This window comes from Equus przewalskii, chromosome 1 (genome assembly GCF_037783145.1).
Source record: "Equus przewalskii isolate Varuska chromosome 1, EquPr2, whole genome shotgun sequence".
NCBI classification, from domain to species: Eukaryota; Metazoa; Chordata; class Mammalia; order Perissodactyla; family Equidae; genus Equus; species Equus przewalskii.
Window position 1 is genome coordinate 67,294,970 of NC_091831.1, and position 20,803 is coordinate 67,315,772.

The 20,803-nt window shown below is 46.4% G+C and overlaps 2 long non-coding RNA genes across 2 annotated transcripts; one reads left to right on the forward strand and one right to left on the reverse strand.

Annotated features, from left to right (window-relative positions):
* The first annotated feature begins 1,575 nt into the window (after nucleotides 1–1,575).
* LOC139082459 (uncharacterized) lies at nucleotides 1,576–18,550 on the forward strand. Its single transcript, XR_011538484.1, has 5 exons — nucleotides 1,576–1,906; nucleotides 2,937–3,174; nucleotides 4,257–4,339; nucleotides 13,925–13,977; nucleotides 18,457–18,550. It is a non-coding gene; the product is annotated as an uncharacterized lncRNA (long non-coding RNA).
* On the reverse strand, nucleotides 2,654–19,327 carry LOC139082458 (uncharacterized). Its single transcript, XR_011538483.1, has 3 exons — nucleotides 19,230–19,327; nucleotides 10,021–10,212; nucleotides 2,654–4,855 (listed from the first exon to the last, which is right to left on the reverse strand). It is a non-coding gene; the product is annotated as an uncharacterized lncRNA (long non-coding RNA).
* Nucleotides 19,328–20,803: the final 1,476 nt, after the last annotated feature.

Below are 20,803 nucleotides of genomic sequence, written 5' to 3' on the forward strand. Positions count from 1 at the left end.
ATCTGTATCCTTCCAGGGTGTTTGGTGCACTGTTACATCCTCAAATGTGCCAAGTAAATGAATGAGCAAGCAAAGTTCAGGAATGACATAAAAAGAGAGGGAATTACAAAATAGCAGAGATTTAAAGAAATTAAATATTAGTGTTAGTTTCCATAATAACTTGCATTGAGGGAACTCTGAGTGCTTTAAAAATACTAATTTACACTCTGTTCACAGGAAGAACTCATTATCTCTAACTTACGAGCAAAGAAAGTCAGCCAAATGAAGCGACTTTTCCAAAAGGAATATAATGCATTAAATAGGGAGCTTGGTCTAAACTCTGAATAGCTTTATTTTATACCCTGTCTTGTTCCCAAAGGATTTTAGATGGCTTTGAAAGACACAGACAGTTACACAATTTAGAGTGTTCACAAAAACAAAACAAGCCAGTTGCTCAGGAGAAGCACGATTATTCCTGGTACAAGGTCTGAAAGAAACTTCTTTCTTGGGTCCACACAAAGGGCAGAAAACCACATCCTCAATCACATCCTCCAGGCAAGGAAGCAGTGGGGCTCACGGGGTTGTTTGCGGCACTCCTCAGTGTGGGCCGATGGCGCGGGGCCAAGGCTCAGATCCACAGAGCAATTCTCCAAGGAACCAGATCAAGACAGCCCAGGTGTGCAATTCTCTGATGGCCTGTCTTAATCCAAAAAGAACATCTGGAGATTCTGGAGGAATCATTTAACAGCACACTCTTCATACGCTGGGCTCTGTGAATTTTACTTTTCACCCAAAAACTTCTAATAAGTACTACCTAACAGTGAAATTGAAAGTGACAAGCATCTGGAACACGGTCAATGTTGTGTAACAATGAAGATTTCCATCTGATTTATCAGTCAGATGACCTGGGGAAGGGTATATTAGCTAAGGTGTAGGTTAAGCTGTTCTAACAAAGAGACCCCAAAATACAGTGACCTAGATAAAACCACACTAACATTTTGGGAAAAAACACTGGGAACTTCTGGTCCTGTTGCCTGTGTTAACTAGGCCAAGAGGCCCATGGTGGGTAAGGAGGTCCTGTGGACCCACTGAGTGGGGCCTCAGAGAAGGGGCTTAGGGGGTCACTTACTGGGCTTCTGCGTTTCCTGTCTATAGTGCAGGAATTAGAGCTGTCCGCTGTGATGTTTCCTCCTTTTAATACTATGGCTGGGGCTGTTCTTCTATGAGGCATGACCAAAGTGTAGACCCCTCAGCCGGGAGTTCTCCACTGTGAGGGTTCCAGCAGCCCGACCAGATGGAGGGGATGGAGGAAAGGTGGCTTTGAAAATGCAAGTTCCACCTACCCGGGTCCCAGTATTTCCATTTTAGCCACTGAACTTTTATCAGCCAGGGAGCTTTTGCTGGGTTTCAAGCTGCCTCAGGAGCCCTCAGGAGCTGGCCTCAGGCGCCATTAATTAAACCCGCTTTAGCCCGGCAGCATGGCTGCAGGGTCAGAGTGTGGAGGACGCCGGGAGGAAGGGGAGGGTCGTGAAGGAGGAAGGGGAGGGCCGTGAAGGAGCGCAGAGCGTGGTGGGCGTGGGGAGGGGCGTGAGGGGAGGGGCTTGAAGGAGCGCAGAGCGTGATATGCGTGGCGACGGGCATGATGGAGGAAAGGGTGGATACATCGGTGCTTTCCTAAGAGCTGTAAGCAGCAGTGACTGCGACTCCTTTCAGCCCTCAGGCCATGGAGCAGTGGGCCTGCTGCTGCAATTTGCGCTTGCCCTGAATCTTTGGGGTGGGGCTTTCAGCCTGGGTGAGGCGTGAAGGGGGCGTTCCTGACGCCACAGGCGTCCAAGTCTTATGGCAGGCACCACTGTCACGCTCAGACTTCTCAGACTTGGTCTCAGGCTCGCCTGCTGTCTCTATGGGGCGGCTGTGGACTCTTCAGGTGGGTCGGACTCACTTTGGGGGGGTCAGAGCTGGGGTGGGGTGAGCACAGCTCAGCAGGCAGGGGATGAGGGGCAGGGTGGGGGATGGGGTGGAGGGTTCTGTGGCCATTTGGGGTCTCCTGGAGTGACCATATACAATTGAGAGGCTTCTGTTACCTGTTATCAGATGCATAGGACTAAACTAAATGATAACAGATGCTTGGAGGTCCCAGAGAAAATTGACAATGGAAACCTCACTGTAGGTGGGGCAGGCTAGGGCCATCCTTCTGTATAAAAGTATCAGGGAACCTTGGGTTGTGTTTCTGGACCATCTGTCCTTCTACCTTGTAGTGAACACAGGGAATGTGTACAGATAAGAGACAGAGGCTGTACCTGCCGATCCGTGTTCTCTAAATCTGTTCCATTCTGCAGAATGGTCAGCATGGCTTCATTCAAATAACATACTTATTACTTATGTGTATTGAGTGTTTGATGCAAAAGAAGTGCTTTGCAAATTAGCTCATTGGATCGGTCAACATTTGTAAGAGGTTGTTAAACCATTTCACAAAGGAGAAAGGTAAGGTTCCTATAGGGGAAATGTTTACACATAATCACAGTTATATGTCACAGGCAATTGATATTGCCTGCTATGTGATGAGTCTGTGATTCACTTTAAATTGGTGAGGAGAGTCTAGTTATGTATTCTTAAGTTGACAACCAATAAACTGTATTAAACGCGCCAGTCTGTAAATGAGATTTACCATATTTTTGGGAAATGTCCAGTTTATTTCACATTGCACATCATGTGATATTCCTTAATAATGAAGCTAGTATGTATTAAGGCTGTGTACAGACTGTATATACGTTTGCGGTTATGCAAGAATAACACATGCCAGATCAGCACAGGGAAGCGTTTGGCTAGAACCCCAAAGAGGACTTGAGCTTTCTATACCTACAGCCTCATTTCCCCAACTCTATCATGTCAACTTTCTGCCCCTGGACTCTGGTAGAGATGTCCCTGTCTGAACCAGAATGTCCACAATGTTTTAGGAATCAGCGACCTTCATGGATGTGGTTCTGGGCTTCACCCAGGAAGAATAGGCCTTGGTGGGCGCATCCTGGCAAAAGCTACACAGAGATGTGATGCTGGAGAACATCATTCATCTTCTCTCTGTTGTTGAGTCTGTCAATAAGGATTTATTTACTCAACAAGTATCCAGAGAAGTTTCCACATATCATGCTCCCCTCAGCTCTCATTTTTATTCTTTCATAACACAACTACGAGAAGGTAATTCTGTTTATTGATTTAATGACATGTAGTTTGCCCCTTCACTAGAATATAGTCTTCTTGACCACAATTTTATGTCTTTGTTGCTGCTCTATTGCCAGCACCCAGAACAGTGCTGAAAACTCAATGGATTTTTTTTAATAACTAAAAAATAAGATTAAACAGTTCCTAAGTAATTATTCTGTTCTAAGCAGTAAGCCCAAAGTTTGAGGCCACAGTAGAAAAAAACACCAGGCAACATAAATTTAGGTTATTCTGGATTAACTAGAAACATTTAATTCCTCCTTTGTTGAAAACACTGGGAATCTTTACTCTGTGAGCTTGCTCGTGCACATCCACGAGTTCCTCAATGCTTTTGGCTTGGTGTCACGGTGTTCCTCCTGCTCTGCTCAAGGACTTCCAAGGTTTTCTTCAATGCTCACTTAGTTGTTCATTGAGATCCTGTCCTTGACTTGAGGAATATGTATGGTTCTTAAAACACAGTTCAAAATTCAAGTGGCTTTTTCCCATGAACAGGGTGGCAGCTCTGCAAATAAGACACAATTTCCCATTGGAGCAAGGAGAGGAGTTGTGGAGGGAAGAAAGGGGATTCCCACAAGGCCTGAGGCTGGCTAAGCTCTAGGCATGTGTGTTCACTATGAGGAGAAGCCTAGTCAGTGAGGGATCAGGACCTTGGTAATGCCAACTACAGATTTCCTTAAGTCCATGGTCTTTTCAGGAAAGTATGGGAATCCAGTGGGGAAAAATTCTCAATGTTGTCATTATTCCTAGCATTTATCAATGTCTTTTATTTATAGTTTATGTCCTCTTTGGATTGAAAGTTTCATATTGTGAACTTTGCCCTCATCCCTTCCCCTTGATGATTTCTTCTCTCATAACCTGACCAAAATCTGTCTTAGTTTTCTCTTCAATCTTGAAAACATTTTGTAATTGACAGTGCCCTAAAACATGTTTCTAGACACTAGTGCATTGCTCCATTTCACATTCTTGCCCTGTGTAAGGGTCAATATTTGCCTTGCATGCTGTACAACACTTTGGTTCCCTAATGCCTCTTGAGAAATTTATTTTTTAATTGACTTTAGGCAGGAGAAGTAACCTTTAAAACCAAGAAATGGTACCTATACCAGATATCTGCAGGAAGGATCCATCTAACTGCACAGTGATGGTAAGTTTCTTGGGTTGAACCCTGGTCCCCTACATTAGAGGCCTGGGAATGGGATGATTACTAGTAAAGCACAATAACGGGACTATAATTTGAGTTGGGAGTAAGTGCCATCCCAGCAGAAAGTTTTGCATAATTTTAATTTAGGAAAGATATTGACCTGAGCTCAGAGCTATAACCTGAGTTCTTATAAAAGGACAATTGTATAAACATGGCTCAAATACCTAGTCTATGAAACACAATGAAGTTACAAAATTAACCAACTGTACAGTTGAGGTGTTATAAAGAGGAAATCTCTGGGCTGGTCCAGTGGCACAACAGTTAAGTTCACACGTTCCACTTCAGTGGCCCAGGCTTCACGAGTTTGGATCCCCAGTGCAGACATGGGACCACTTGGCAGGCCATTCTATGGCAGACGTCCCACATATAAAGTAGAGGAAGATGGACACAGATGTTAGCTCAAGGCCAGTCTTCCTTAGCAAAAAGAGGATTGGCAGCAGATGTTAGCTCAGGGCTAATCTTCCTCAAAAAAAAAAAAAACAAAAGAAGAAGAAATCTCAATGCATGCAAGAGAGTAACACACCGTGCATATGTAACTTACATGGGGAAGGTTTTTAACCAGGAACTATGACTGACTGATTAGCCTAGAATTCATACATAGAGAAAAGAACAAATGAACGTCTGTGGGCAGTCTTTTAAGTGCCTCTTAGCTCCTCCAATAAGCAGAAATCTCACATTGGGGAAGAACCCATTGAACAGAACTAGTGTGAGATGTTTTCACTCACAGGTTCACAGTGACTTAACATATGTGAAGTCACGTGGGCCCAGGAGGCCCACCTCTGTAAGCTGTTGGACCAACTGAGGCAGCAAAGCCATGAGGAAACACTGAAGTTTCACCTGGAAAATACCCAAGATATTCTCCAGAACATGAAATACTGGTAGGCAGACCAGATTCAAAAAGACAGAAGGGGATGGCCTGAAATCCATAATTAAGGTCAGATGAAGCCTGCTTAGGAGCCCAGGGGTGTGCCCAGGAAGTTCAAGATGAAAATCTTGCCTCTAACTTTGGAGAATGTTGTGGACTTTGCTGCTCTGTTCTCAGCCAACTCAGAAGGTTCCAGGGAGAATTTTGATCTGAATAGCTTATGGAGGGAGGTTTCAAGGTCATGTAATTTAAACAAGTGCAGTCAAAGAGATGGCTGTAAGTGAGGAAAGCAGGGCTCCTGGAGTGGTGAGAGTCACTAGGACAGATGGGAGAGATGGGGGGCTGGGGAGGGTGTGGGTACACCAACGATGCACTCCTCGGGTCCCCAAGATGCCAGATGTCTGGGAAGCAGCTGCCACCATGGCCTTTACCACTGCAGCCACCGCCAGTGCCATTTCCCCAACCACCAAGAACACCACCACAGTAGGCTGGACAGGGAAGTAAGAAGTAGGTTCCAAGTTCACCACTGTGGTCTCAAATCTGGACCTGGGAATGTTGGGATTGGGTCTGATAGGAGTCGTTGGGCAAGAGGAATTACCCTGAGGCAGGGGCATGAAGATCCCTGAGCTCCTCTCCAAGTGTCATTTGTTGTATTTGCCTCTGTTGAGCTGAGGTGGATCCCTGCCCCAGAGGTGACCAGAGTCAGCCCACTCCACATGCCACACCACAGGGGGCGCCACCCCACCCAATGCATCCCAGGAGGCTGTGGGACACCACCCCCGCTGCTGGTGCCCTTGCACCGGCTGCTGCCAAGTTCATCATCCTCCCTCGGGAGCCCGGCCTGGGCTGGGGGGAGCCAGAATGTGGAGGGGCTGAGACACAGTTTGGGCACACTAGCTGCCTGGCAGCCTCCTGCTCCAACCAGGCTGATGACAACTGCCAGGGTACTTTCAGGTCTCAGGGCCCTTTTCCCCATCCTAGACCCCAGACAGAGACTCATCCCAGGAAGCTGGAATGGCTGGCCTCCTTCAGACAAAGCAGGCTCCTCCAGAGGATACACCTCTCCCTGTGCCCTGCCACAGTGCACCCAGGGAGATGGCCAGGGGAAGGCCTGCCTTGGACCTTAGTCATGGATTTCTCTCAAGAGTAGAGCTCTGGGCAGCAGGAGGGCATGGCTTTAGTGACTCCAGAGTGAAGGGAGGTGCCTGCCCCTGGAAGGGCAGGCCTGCCAATTTCCCCACTATTTCCGCAGGGGGCGTGGCATGCCTAGTGTGGCCAAACTCCTTTGGCTAGCATTCCTGAGCCCTGTTGACTTGTCAAACATTTACTGCTCCCTGTGTTGAAAAGTTCCTTCCTGATGGGAGGCCTTGTTCTGTCAAACAATAAAGGAGGCCCCGGATGATCAGCATGCAGGAGGGATAGCCTTGCCCTGCCCCCTGGCTCCTGATGGGCAAAGAGGGGCAGAAAGCTATTTTCAAAGGATGGGAGTGGGACCTGAGCAGAAGGGGAGAAGGGGATGTGAGACACAGTTGTAGAAGTTGGGAATCCCAGTTCACCAGCAGCTGCACCCGGCCACCACCAGTGGGCTCCCCCACAATTTCAGTGCCACAAGGACCTGTCCCTCAGCAAGCCCAAGGGCCTTTCTGAGGCCAGTCACCTTTGCTGTGCATGCGTAGATAGAAAGAAGGGTTTTCCCTCCATGGAGTGGGGCTTCCAGAGTGCTAACAGTCAATAAGACCCATGGGATTTGTCAGTCAGTTGGGGAGGGGCGGGTGCACCCACCATCCTCTCTTCATTTCCCTGAGATCCTAGATCTGGTGAGAGTCACTTGAGGTTTCCATGAAATTAGTGGAGTTCTCACTGTGTTGTAGGGGGTCTTGTTGAGGTAATGGTTGGCCTCTGTGATATCAGGTCTCGGTGAGGTCAGAGGGGGGTCTCTATAATGTCACTAGAGGTTTCTTGGAGGTCATGGGAGTTCTTTGTGTGTTCAGGGAGTTCTCTGTGAAATCAGGAGACCTCACTTTGAGGGAAGAGGGGTTCACTATGAGGTCAGTGGAGGTCTCTGGGTGGTCAGACAAGTCTCTGTGTGGGCATGGGATGTCTCTGTGTGGTCAAGGGGAGTGTCTAAAGTGTCAGGGGATGTCTCTGTTAGGTCAGCTGAGATCTCTGTCTGTCAGTGAGGGCAGAAGGGGCCTCTATGAGGTCAGAGGTGGTCTCTGTGAGGTCACGGTGTTACCAAAATCAAAGTGGGTTGAATCCTTGCGAGTTAAGTTGGCATGAGCACACTAAAGCTATTTGGGGACATAAACCTTCCCTCGTTTGTTTGTCTTCCAGCCCTTGACTATTGGGGACCACTGAGAATGCTGTGTAGTAGCTTCCCTCACTTCATCTGTAGTAAGTTCACAGAAGGTGTCAGTTCACACGAGGGCAGTGTGGAAATTAATGGTAACTAGAGAAGCTCTCCTGATGGAGTGGCCATTTTTGCAGCTGCAGCTGCCACGTTATGTCCTTTGAAGGGCTTTACCATGGATCCCAGCTACTTTCTTGGGGACCTGTACCACTTCTAACAGTTTAAGCATCTCTGGCCCATGTTTAACGTCCATGATTCACTCTGGAGACCTCTGTGGCTGGAGGTCACTTCTGGGCAAGCATGGCTTAAAGACCCATTGGAATCAAGGAAAAGGGCAGCAGAGTTTAAGATATGACAGGATTTTAAAGAAATCTGAAGGGAATCTAGCATCATATCTTGATACTGCAGTATTCTATTTTGGGATAGCCAGAGGCCTCATCAGTCACTGGTAGACTAGAGAATTGATGTAGGAGTCCAAACCCTCATAGGTAGGTCCATAGCCAATTTTTTTGCTTTCTTGATTAACAAGCAGATGGCAGCTACTGCTCTGAAGCATGGGGGCTAAACTTTCACCACGGTGTCCAGCTTGCCCCATTCAAAAGCGTCCGTTTCTGGTCGCCGTAGTTTATCAGAGAGGCTGATAGCCATGCATCCAATGTAAAGAATCCAAAGAAGAAAAAACACAGCCATCCCTTTAGACACATCATATCCCTTACTGGTCAAGAAGCTGAACATACTTAGCTCACATCTGACTCTATCCTCCTGGGGATAGAATCACACCCCGCAGGATTACCCTTCTCCCCGCCCCCATTTTCGATGCCAATTGCAAGTTCGGGTCGTGACCTGTGCTCCTGACAAAGCGGCCGCGAGACCGCAGGTTCCCACCACCCCCTCCTTGGGTTGGAGGGCTCTGATAGAGCGGCTCACACAACTCGGGAGAACCTCTCCCTTCTGAACAGCCACAGGGAAGAGGGGCATAGAGCAAAACATGTGTGGCAGGGAGGAGGAGCTCCCGGGGCCTCTCTGGGTGTGCCACTCTCCCCGAACCTCCACGTGTTCGCCAACGCGGCAGCTGTCTGAGCACCGTCCTTTCGCAGTCTAACGGAGACTCCATCGCCTGGGCATAGTCGATTACGGTCATTGGCCGTTGGCTACTCAGCGCGACCTTCAGCCCCTCTTGCCCCCGCCCCCGCCCCAGGGGTGGGGGCGGGGACGGGGACGGGCCTGAAACTTCCAAGGCCCGAATCGAATCGCACAGTTGGTTTCCCCGGCACCCAGCCCCCACCCTTAGGGCTTCTCCAACACTCACCTCGTTAACACCAGTTCAGGTGGCGTTGAAAGGGGCTTGTTAGGAATAACACCAGACAAACCACTTCGCCTTTCTGGCTCTGGACTCGTTTCAGGAACTGAGCCCTAAAGTAATTCTCCTAACCAAAGATGCGCCATGTGGCTCTCGTATGGGCAATCACAGGACTTTTAGGCGCTCGGTGCCAGAAACCAAGGGAAGACATTTACTATTATAGCCCCAGGAGCGCACAGCATTGAGAGCACTAAGGTCTCGAGCAAATCTAGATTCCCCTGTTCTGAAAACTTCCTGATTCCGGGAAAGCTTCCCTTTCTGGCTTCTGGCTTCAAGGGGCATATGTTTTACCCGGGGCCAGCCACCTACCTGCTTCCGTTTTACCTTTCCTGGCGTGGCACCGGCTGCTCACTCCACCTGTCCTTGGGCCCATAGTTCCGAGTTAGCCCTGCTTGAATCATGGAGGGGAATCTCTCGCTTCTCAGGGGCTGCTGTATCCTGCAAGAGGGCCATCAGCTCACCTCCCCCACTTTTTGGCGCTTGGAGCTCGGTTTTCTCCTGTTCCCGGCCTGTGGAGTGGCCCCTAACTCACAGAGCACGTCCCTCCCTAGAAGGGGGTGGGGAACGGGGCATTCTGGTACACACAGGGAGGAATCCTTCAGCAGTTTGGACCCTGTTTCACAGGTCCAGGGCTCCAGAAATCTTCCGGTCTCTCCCTTTCCTGAGACCTCCTTCAGTTCACACTTTCCTTCAGAAAGATTTCCCTTGTGGGCATTCCACACCAAGAACACGGCTCCACGAGGGAGCAAAGATTCAGCCTGCTCTCCTCCTTCCTGCCCAGGTCACCGGGGCCTCCCGGAGCCAACCGGGGGAGGGGGCTGTCCCTCAGCCCCATCACGTCTCATCTGTGGTCAAGGGAAACTGCCACGGCTCGGTCTTCTTCGATCCCTTCCCTCCCTGGGGACGGTTCGGACAATCCTGCCACCAACGCCCTTCCTCTTGGCAGTCCGCACACCGATTAGCCCCCGACATTGTGGGTGGCCTCCTGGCCCCTCGGTGGGGGCCGGGGTTACTCACCCATGGCATATGCCCCCTCTCCCTCAGGATACCTTGAGGAGACTGGCGGGCCACAGCGAGCAGGGCGGCCTGCCTTTTCATCATCTTGTCTTCCTTTGCATCCTCAGCTTCAAGCCGGTTATGGAGCACCCTCCGTGCAGCCACTCGTAGCTGTGCAGGACTGGTAGCAGGACCGATCGCCAACTCTTGGGGTTTCCCACGGGTGTCTGGAGCACTTCTGAGATCTGAAACACGGATTCGGGATCACTGTACTGCCCCGGGCCTCCAGGTCCCAGTTTGTGTATCGCCTGAGGCAGTCCTGCGGCCTCTGGAACAAAGTGCGTGGGGGTGGCGGGGCGGGGGGGGTGGGAGGGGGGTGAGCCGCGGGGCGGGGAGGGGCGGCGCGGCTTTCCCCACGGCCCTATTGGACCTGTCTGAATTTAGGCCATTTAATGGGTGGCCGGCTTACTCTTTTCCTGGCTTTCAGAAGCAGACCCCGAAAATATCCTCCCTTTCCTCCATCCCCAGGATCATTGGGATTCCACCCTGCCTCGCTCTCTGGCACAGCCTGTCCACCAGGCCTGCGGATGTCCGATCCTGGGTCGTCTGCCTTACCCGCTTGTTCCCTGGCTTCGAACGGAACGGATGACTTTGCCTCAGGCATGCTAACCTTCTCCTCCAGAAGCCCACAATTCGTATGGGGCGAGAATTCATATGGAGTAAGTATAATAATATTGCTAATAAAGTTATTTTTATTATTAATAGCTAACAATTATATAGTGCTTCCTATATTCCAAGCAATCTTCTAAGTGCACTCTAAATATTAACTCTTTGAATCCTTGCCAATCCCCCATGAGGTAGGTATTATTTCTTTCAAATGAGGAAACTGAGGCACCAGAGCGAGGCTAAAACCAATATGTAACTGATAAATGAATTCATCGATAAGGCTGAGTAAAATGCAGGCTCTCTGTGTTCGGAGTCTTGGCTCTTGATACTCTATACCTGTGCTCCTGCAAGTCCTATGAAACTCAGAAGCTTGTACGATGGTGGTGAGGCACAGGGGCTTTAGGCAAACTGCTGAGCTCCACAGCTGACTCCACCCTTGGCTTGGTACTGAAAACAGTCCTGGATTTGAGAAGCTCAGTATCTACTGCCCTCTCCTCTAGGACCCAGTAGAGGTGTGGGATACAGACGCAAATATGGGGAGGCTTTTAAGTTCTAGGGGCAGGTTGTATCCAAAGAAGCTCAGGGCCTGCAGGTAACTTCTCCTCGCCAGTTTAGCACCTCCCCTACCCCTTCAGCCCCCGTCCATGCAGACAGGCAGCATGAGCCTGGAATCACACAGGCCTCGATGGAAATCCTGGCTCTGAAATGCACTGGCTTTGGGTAACAACTTAGGCTTCATGATCAAGAAGGTAAAATCAGAGGAAGATGGTGCTGTTGAATGAGCATCCCAGCAGCTGACTTAAACGGTAACCAAAATGACTGCCTGACTCAGGGGCATAAGGCTTTAATGCACACACACTTCACATGTCCCAGGCACAGGCTAGACATTCTACACGGCTCATCCCTTTTCATACTCCCAATAGCCCCTGGAGTTGTGTTGTTCTACACCCACGTCACAGGTGAATAAACTGAGGTTCAGAGACCTTAAGTAAGTTGTACCAAAAATTGGGCTGCTTTGAATCCTTGTTACCATTATGGGCTTAATTGTATCCTCCCAAAATTCATATATTGAAGCCCTAACACTTAGCACCTCGGAAGGTGATTGTATTTGGAGACAAGGACTTTAAAGTGGTGATTAAGTTACATGAGGCCATTAAGGTGGAGCCCTAATCCTGTCTGACTGGGGTTCTTGTAAGAGGAGGAAATTTGGAATCACAGGGAGACATCAGGAATGCGCTCACACAGAGGGAAGAACATGTTAGCACAGTGAGAAAGTGGCCATCCACAGGTCCCCTACTATCAGCACATAATCAGGAAGGGCAAAGAGGTTTTCTGGTGCCATTTTGCCCCGAGGCTTTATCTCATATTTGGTAACTCCTAGTAGCTCTGAAAAATACATGTTATGAATGTGGAAATATCAGTGGATCAGGGACTTTGTTGTTGCATTGTTGTCATTTCTCAGAGGATCAGAAGATGTCATAGGCATAAGCCTGTCTCTCCTAAGAAGGCCTGGAAAGAAATTACAGAAAGTGTAGAAGGCAGGAGCTACTTCTACTATAGCTCATTTCCAGATTCGGGCTGATATCAGATCTTCATTGGATTATTAATGTTTCTTGAGAGTGCTGCTTCATCAACTTTCTCTTCCCTGCCTGGGCCTTCAGCAGCTGATACGGTCATCAGCTGCCTAGCTTGTGGCCCTGCATACCTATGCCTTACCTATTCATATGTCCAAAGTGACATGAAGCTCAGGAGGCCATATTTTCTGATTTATGGTATCATTTTTGGAAAAGTTATATGAGGTATAAACAAAGCAAACTAGTTAAAAATCTAACAATCACTTTTATTTGAAGAGAATATGATCACATGCCATTAGAACTCCTCTGGAAAACCCAGGACATATATCTCACAACTTGCTTGCCTTTTTTTTTTTTTTTTAAAGATTTTATTTTTTCCTTTTTCTCCCCAAAGCCCCCCGGTACATAGTTGTATATTCTTAGTTGTGGGTCCTTCCAGTTGTGGCATGTGGGATGCTGACTCAATGTGGCTGGATGAGCGGCGCCATGTCTGCGCCCAGGATCCGAACTGATGAAACACTGGGCCACTTGCAGCGGAGCACGCTAACTTAACCACTCAGCCACGGGGCTGCCCCCATTACTTGACTTTTGAGAGGTAAGAAGGAGATAGAAATTCTTACCAGTGGCTATCTGGTTGCTAGAAACAGAAACTGCCTTTTGTTAACATAAGCAAAAGAAATATTTTTAAAGGCTGTGGAATGACATATAAAATTGAGGGAAAATAGAACTTCAGGAAGAACCAGAACCAAAAAATAATGAGAGATACAGGGACAGAGACAGAGAGTGGGGGGAAGGGAAGAAGGAAGGGAAGGATGGGTGGAGAAAGTGATAGAGTTAATTAAACAAGGTGGCCACAGCATAGGCTAAGGGAGGGGATGGGAGATTGACAGTAGTCCGTGATCCCAGAGAAGAATGTATTTATATACAAATGGAGGAAGGATACTGGACAAGCAAGTATAAGTGATTTTCACTGACAAAGCATTCCTAAAGTACTCATAAGCATTACGTGACTCCCTGATTGTCACATGCACAAGTATTGCTCAGTGAAATTCCTGCTTGGGGACTTCACCAAATGTCATCTATTTACACTCAACACCCATTTCCATCCCCTTGTACATTCTTGCTTGTGTTGCAGTACTTCCCATATTTGAGAGGGCTAAAAAGAACGTTTCCAAAACTCCCTTGATGCCACAGTTCTAGAATTGATTTAAGTTCCATCAAGGTAATGCAGTTGCATGAGATTTGAAAGGCAGAAGGGGTAGTGAAGGGCAGCAGGGACATTTCGTGTATTTATTTTCCGGCATTAGTAGCAACTCCAGGCCCTGGCAGGCATCAGTTTTTCCAGTGGCCAAAAGGCACTTTGCACTGCCTACTCACCAACCTCATGGTCAGGGGCACGGAGACATCAGCCAGAATTTCCTGCAGTTCCCCCATCCCTGGACTACATCTGCTGAGGCCTGACCCTGAGCCTGAGCCTAGCAGCAGACACCAAACTCCATTCTACTAGCCCTTGCAATAATTCTGTGGACGTCTAATTTCCTATAGTAAAGCCCTTTCTAGTGGAGATACTTAAAGTAGTTTCTGTTTCCTGCGTGCACCCTGAATGATACAAGTATCAAAAAGCTCCTTCAGTATCAATTTAATTTCCAGCTTTATTGCACATTCTTTCAGTGCAATGATATGGTTCACCCATCTTATGGCTCCTTTCCTTGCACAGATGACAGAGTTTTCTTGAGTAATTGAGCAGAGCTTCCTCTGACTTGCCTACAGGTGAGTTCAGTTATTTTGTTCCTTGAGACCACTCCCATTTCCCAGAACTATTGTGGACTATGCTGCTTAGCTTCAGTGGTTTCCTTGTTGTGTTTCATCTCATTACTCCCAGAAATGTAGACGCCGCACCAGTGAAGAAACACTAGGAGTGATGATTGCCTTGATGGCTGTTCTTTTAGGCCAGTTGGATCATAAAAGGCATAATTCTCCAAATATTATTATATCATGAAGCATTCTCTGGTGATAGCCCTTTGATAGGTACACTTATAGAAGAAGTTAGAGTTGGTATTATGCATTAGAATTTCAGTCACATAGTCCCTTGGATCTAGGAATCCCAAAGCTAGGTACTTATGTTACTGATATCTCACAAAAAATCCTCTCAGATTTACATATAAGTTTAGTGCAGGAATTTTTTTTGGTAAGTGTTTTTAAAAACGAAAACAGCAAAACGATCCTTCAGGGACCATTTAATTGAATTACAGTATATTCAATTGATAAAAGTATTCAGCTGTAAAATAACATGGTTGGCCCAATACAGGAAGATTTCCAAGATGTAATATTAAGTGAAATGGTAAGGATGAATTGCACAAAATATTTAGCATTTAGCAAGTTTTAAGTATGACAGGTGAAAAAATATGCATTGGTGTCAACTACACATGAACTGTTCACTAATTCCCCTTGGGATCAAAATACAAGGTTCTGAGAGTTTAGAGTGGCGGGGTGGTATATCATTTTGTGTTTCAGTGGAGAAAGAGAAACATTACCAGGTATTTCAAACAGAGGGAATTTACAACAGGGGATTGTCGGTTGGTTTTGCCAGGATTGGACGACTGAGAATGAGGGTATTCATTTCCTAAGGCTGCTGTAGCAAATTACCACAAACTTGGAGACTTAAAATAATAAGCATGAATGAAAAAAGAGAATGAAATATACAAAAAGAAGTGTATATGAGACATATGGGAAATGCTGACAATACCCAGTACACATGTAATCAACGTTTCAGAAGGACAGGAGGAAGAGAACGGAGCTAAAGCAATATCTGAAACAATTATGGCTGAGAAATTTCCAAAAGTCATAGAAGACTTCAAGCCACAGATCCAAGAAATGCTATGAATTCTCATGAAGACAAATACAAAACATTTAGAGCCCACCAAACATGGTATGGTCTAAGGTCTAAAGGGGTATTTCACAATAAAGGAAGTGAGGGCCCAACTTTGCATCTCTTCATTGTGGGGCCTGTGAGTGAGGGAGAGGAAGAAGCAGCAATCATGGAGCAGGGCTATAGCATGGCTGCTGATGGGGGATAATTAGGAGGGAATGAAGGTAGCCTCAGAGGCTCATTGATCCCCTCAAACATTGCTTGAAGACCTGTAACTCAAGATTTGGCAGAAAAATGGCTAAGAGTGTGCCTTCCCTCTTATCAAGGAAAAAAAATAGCTATAGTAATTCTTACTTACAACTACTTATACAAAGGGACAGAAAACCCAACTCAGTGGGTATAGACAATGAAGAGATTTTGTTTTATGTAAGTGCAAAGTCTGGCAGCAGCAAGACTTACAGGTGTGGGTTGATCTAACCATTCAGGTGTCAAAATCAAGGATCTGCTTTCATTCGGGCTCTCTGTTCTGCTTTACTTGGTGTTGGCATAATCTCTAGGCTCTACGTGGTAGTCCTCCAACTTCTCCAGGTGGGCACTCCTCTGCAATAGCAAAATAGCCATGGCAGCTATGTCACCATATCTGTAGAGCTCCCTCTTTTGGTAGGTCCTTCTAGGAAGGAGAGAACATTACTAGCTAAGAAATTATAGCAGATGTCTCCTCTCACCTCTGAGGCTCAGATTGAGTCTTATGTCCATCTTTGAACCAAGATCGTGATTGAGATACCACGTTAGTCTTCAACTAAGCAGAGACCAGGTTTAGAGTTGGAATTGGGGGTTAATACTACCAAACCACAGCACTGGGATGGGGGAGGAGTGGTCTCCGCAAAGCAAAATATAGTTGCTAACAGTAGAAGTGGGTAATCACCAGAGGAGGAACAAATGCTGGAAACCAAAGAAAAAAAATCAACTGAAATCACATGGCATGACACTTGACCCACTTCTCTTCCCTTTTCCTCCTGGGTTAGCTCGGCTCTCTTCTCAGCTGTTGCTTGAATGCACCAAACACCCCGCCCTTGAGGCCTTTGCTCTCCCCAGAGCTTTATCCTGGAATGCTCTTTCCTCAGACATTTGCTTGGCTTTCTCCCTTGTTTTTCTATTCAGGGCTCTATTTAAATGTCACCTCAGAGAGGCCTTTGGTGAATTCCCTATCAAAAATAGCAACTGCATTTCTATCTACCCCCATAATTGGCTTTGGTTGTGTTTATAGCATTTATCACTATTTGACATTATTTTATGTCTCTCTTTGCCCTCACCACTGGAACGCACTCTCGCTGAGAAGATTCCCTCGTGCTCATTGTTGTATCGTGGTGCCTAAAAGAGTGCCCGGCATGTAGTAAGCATTAAACAAATGTTTGTTGAATGAATGAATGAGTTAGAACCCAAGACCTAACCCCACTTCTGTAATCTTAAGCAGGGAACTGAAGCCCTTATTGCCTCTGTTACCTTATCTGTCAAATGGAGATGCTTTCTACCACAGAGCATTATTCTTCAAGTAAGAAAATGTGTGGGAAATGTCTGGCATGTACAGATCTTTGATATATATTATTCTCACACACATATATATATATTCTCACAAAGCTTCATTCAGTGGACCCAATGAGGCCAGAATCCTTTATTTAAATCAGTTGTTATCGACCCTGGCGGCACTTTAGGATTACCGAGGGAATTCTTCACAGGTGCTGAGCTTGGGTCTCACCCTGAGTCTCTTATTTAATTGGCCTGGTGTGACGCCCAATCATTGGCAATTTTTAAAGCTCCCCAGCGGGGTCTAATATGCAGCCAGTGCTCAAGACCACTAGTTTCTAGTCATTGGTGGGCTGATGGCAGGGCTGGATGTGTAACCATCAGACTCATGGAAGCATTGTAAAACCTGGCCCTTCCAACACCTGGAAATCTCTAGAAGCCAGCTTGGCTTATTTTCTCCAGTGCAAACCTTCAACTGGCAGACTACACAGATGATCCTTCCCACTGTGTTAGAAAGAAAAAACATCAGCTCTGCCTCAGATTTCTCAAATGATTTTTACATGTGCAAACCATGACCTGTTCCCACGCTTGTAGATGTTAGGGGGGAGAAAGGGAAGCTTAAAGGAGACCAGGGAGACTAGTGTGTATTTTCTTCTACAGAAACTTTTAAAAGTGCAGAGAAACTGGCCTGGGACAGGGTCTAGGATCTAGATCTTATACTAACAGGGATGATACATGTGAACAGTGCCCAGGACAATTCCTGGCCCATCGTAATTAGTGTTCAATTAAGCAAACTAGACTTGCCTAAGGTGTTATGATAATAATGACCCAACAACAAACAATGAATCCTTTTTTTTGAGCATCTTCCCTGTGTTAAGTATTTTAGGTAGGTAATTTTGTATCTCTACAACATTACGGTAAATCACTGGTTTTCTCCCCTTTCACAACTGGCAAAATTAGGATCTGAAAGCTTGCAGCTGGGAGAGGGAAGACTCAAGATTAGCATTCAGGGCTGACACCAAAGTTCATCTTCCTGCCTGTATACTCTATACTGTTTCTAGAATCCCCTTAACTCTCAAACTCTATGACTCGGAGCAACTTGGACCTTTTTCACCTGCAGTAAACAGAAAGCTTTTCCTTCACTTAAAATAATGTAAGTAGTGATAAATGCTAGGAATACAACCGAAGCCAATTGTGGGGGTACTGGGTTAGAGATGCTGTTCAAACCTCATCCCATTCAGACCCTCTGACTATTGATAGGAGAGGGAAAGTGGAAGAGAGAGGTTTGCCTGATCTTTGAGGCATACACCTGTGTGGGGAGAGGGGGCAGAAATGCCTGGTTTTCTGTTAAGAGGTAGGGCCATGGGAGGAAGCTGCTGCCCACTCCTCAAACTGTGCAAGTCCTCCTGATTCAGGTCAGTTCTACAGGCTCTTGTCTCTGCTTATCTGGAACTCTCTGCTCCTTGTGAACACCCACCATCACCTTTGCCTGGAAATTCCTATTCACCCTTTGGATCCACAGTTTAAGGGTCACTTCCTCCAAGAAGCCTCCTCTGGTTCTCCACCACTCCCACCCCTACCCTAAAACAAAATATTTTCACATCTTCTTTTGTTGTGTTTATGGTTGTTTGTAATTAAATAATAATTTTGAGTAATTGTTTAGCGCCTACCTCCCCTTTGTCAGCTCCATCAGGGCAGGAACCAGATCTTTCTCATCTACCTCCATATCCCCATCGCCTAACACAGTGCCAAACACATAGAAGGGCCTCAACATTTTATTTGCCTGGCTGTAAGTGTTACAATGAAGAGACCAAACTTAACCCTTCCGTTTTTTCTTTCTTTCTCAGGAAACAGAGGAAAGGGAACCTCTGCCACTCCAGTGCAGCCTGACATTCCTGAGATGCCTCAAGACACAACTAAACAAATGGTATGCACCTGGGTATGTGGAGCTTGAGGAAGAGCTTCACTCATCTTTCACCTTCTATTCTCTGATGCTGGGTAGTGTCCTCCTTTCTGTTTTTTGTTGTTGTTGTTGGTCATTTATTTTTTTTAATGATTGGCCCTGAGCTAATATCTGTTGCCAATTTTTTGTTCTTCTTCTCCCCAAATTCCCCTAGTACATGGTTTTATATTCTAGTTGTAGGTCCTTCTGCTTCTGCTATGTGGATGCTGCTTCAGCATGGCTTGATGAGATCCATTCCCAGGACCTGAACTGGTGAAGCCCTGGGCTGCTGAAGCAGAGCATGTGAACTTAACCCTTCGGCCACGGGGCTAACCCCCCCATCTTGGTTTTTGGTTTCCACCCACCACCGTGATGTCAGACTCTCTTTGACTTTGAGAGTCTCCTCTGGCAGAGAAGGGAGGTAGAAAACTCTTCAAGTGTGGGGTGGTTCCTGCCTTAGCTGATATCGCTGCAGAAACCTCTCTCCACAACCTGGTCATGGGCTTGGCACCTGCCGCAAGAAATTGGACCTGTAGCACGTGCACTGGTTCTGAAGCCTGAGACCAATCCTCCCACTGCCATCAAAATAAAGGGTGGTTCTGAGACCTATTTCAACATTTTTTTTAAAGATTTTATTTTTTTCCTTTTTCTCCCCAAAGCCCCCCGGTACATAGTTGTATATTTTACTTGTGAGTCCTTCTAGATGTGGCGTGTGGGATGCTGCCTCAGCAAGGTTTGATGAGCAGTGCCATGTCCGCACCCAGGATTCGAACCAACGAAACACTGGGCCACCTGCAGCGGAGCGCACGAACTTAACCACTTGGCCACAGGGCCAGCCCCCTATTTCAACATCTTAAATTCAGCTTCCAGAGACTGAGGGCGACCTTTTCCCCAGACACCACATTTTAAAATGTAATGGGCTCTTTGATTTTGCAAACAAAATCTGGCAAGCAGTTAAATTACATTTTAATATTCCCAGCACTTAGCCAGGAAAAGATGCAGACAGAATTGAAAAGCATCCTGAGTTTTTCTGTCGTTGTTTTTATTTAAATGCCCAGATTAGACCATAATTCATCTCAAAATGGCAGGAGGCCTCTTCATGCACTTCACACTTCAAAATGTCTTAGAAAATCATGTCAATTTTGGCAAGCCTCTTGCCATGCCAGAAACAACAGCAAATGCTTTTCTCCTTGAGTATCATCTATTGTGAATCAGATTATAAAAAAATACACCTTGCTCTTTTATTTTGCCTCTGTTTTGAGGATTTTATGGCATCTCTGCAGTAATTGATTTGTGTCACATTCCTGCATAAGTAGCATTCATTGTCCCACTTTTTAGAAGGGGGAATTGAAGCAGAGGTGTGGTAAAGCAACTTTCTTATGATCCCGGAGAAACTCACTCATTCATTCACTTGTTCATTCAGTAACCATGTCTTGAGAACCAGCTATGCCCTGGTCACTAACCAGACCTGGAGGATACATAAATGACTATCTCACAGGCCCGTCTCCAGATCTCTGGTAGAAGAGAGAGTCATTCTAATAAATGATTACAACATTCCACGATAAGTGCTGAGGTGGATAAAGGGGCCACAAAGAATCGCCCCTCAGCCAGCTTGTCTGTAAGAGAAGGCTTCCCACAAGAAGTGAAATATGAGTCAAATCTTGAAGGATGAGTAGGACCCCAACCATCCAAGGCCTGAGTGGCAAGAAGGGCTTTTACAGCAGAGGGAGCAGCATGCACAAGGCACAAAACAGCTTCGTGTTTTCTGGTTTTATGTGGTTGGAGAAAAAGATGCATATGTGGGATTGAAAGAAGATAGGCAAGAACGAGAACGAGAACAGTCTTACATGCCAATCACGGGACGTGGACTTCCTCCTGACACAGTGGGACAAAAACAGTATAGAGTGTGTTAGTTAGTACTCACTCACTTACTTAGTTCAGCCTAATTCAGGTTCATACAAATTCCCCCTTTCCCTGTCTTTAGTGGTCAAAGACAGTGTTGATCTCTCTGAAGAAATATAAAATTATTAAAATCACTTTTTCAGATCCAAGGACCTCTTTGAACTGTCTAAAGTCATCCTGCATGCAAATGTGCATTTGCCTGGGTAGATTATCTAAAGCCTCCGTTGGATTTCTCAAGTGATCTAAAGCTCTAAAAAGTATAAGGATCACTACTCTGTTTATTTTAGGAAAACTTTCAGCCCTTCCCAAAGTTGATTTTATCCAAGTAGAATTCTTTTATATTAATCTCTTAAAATTTA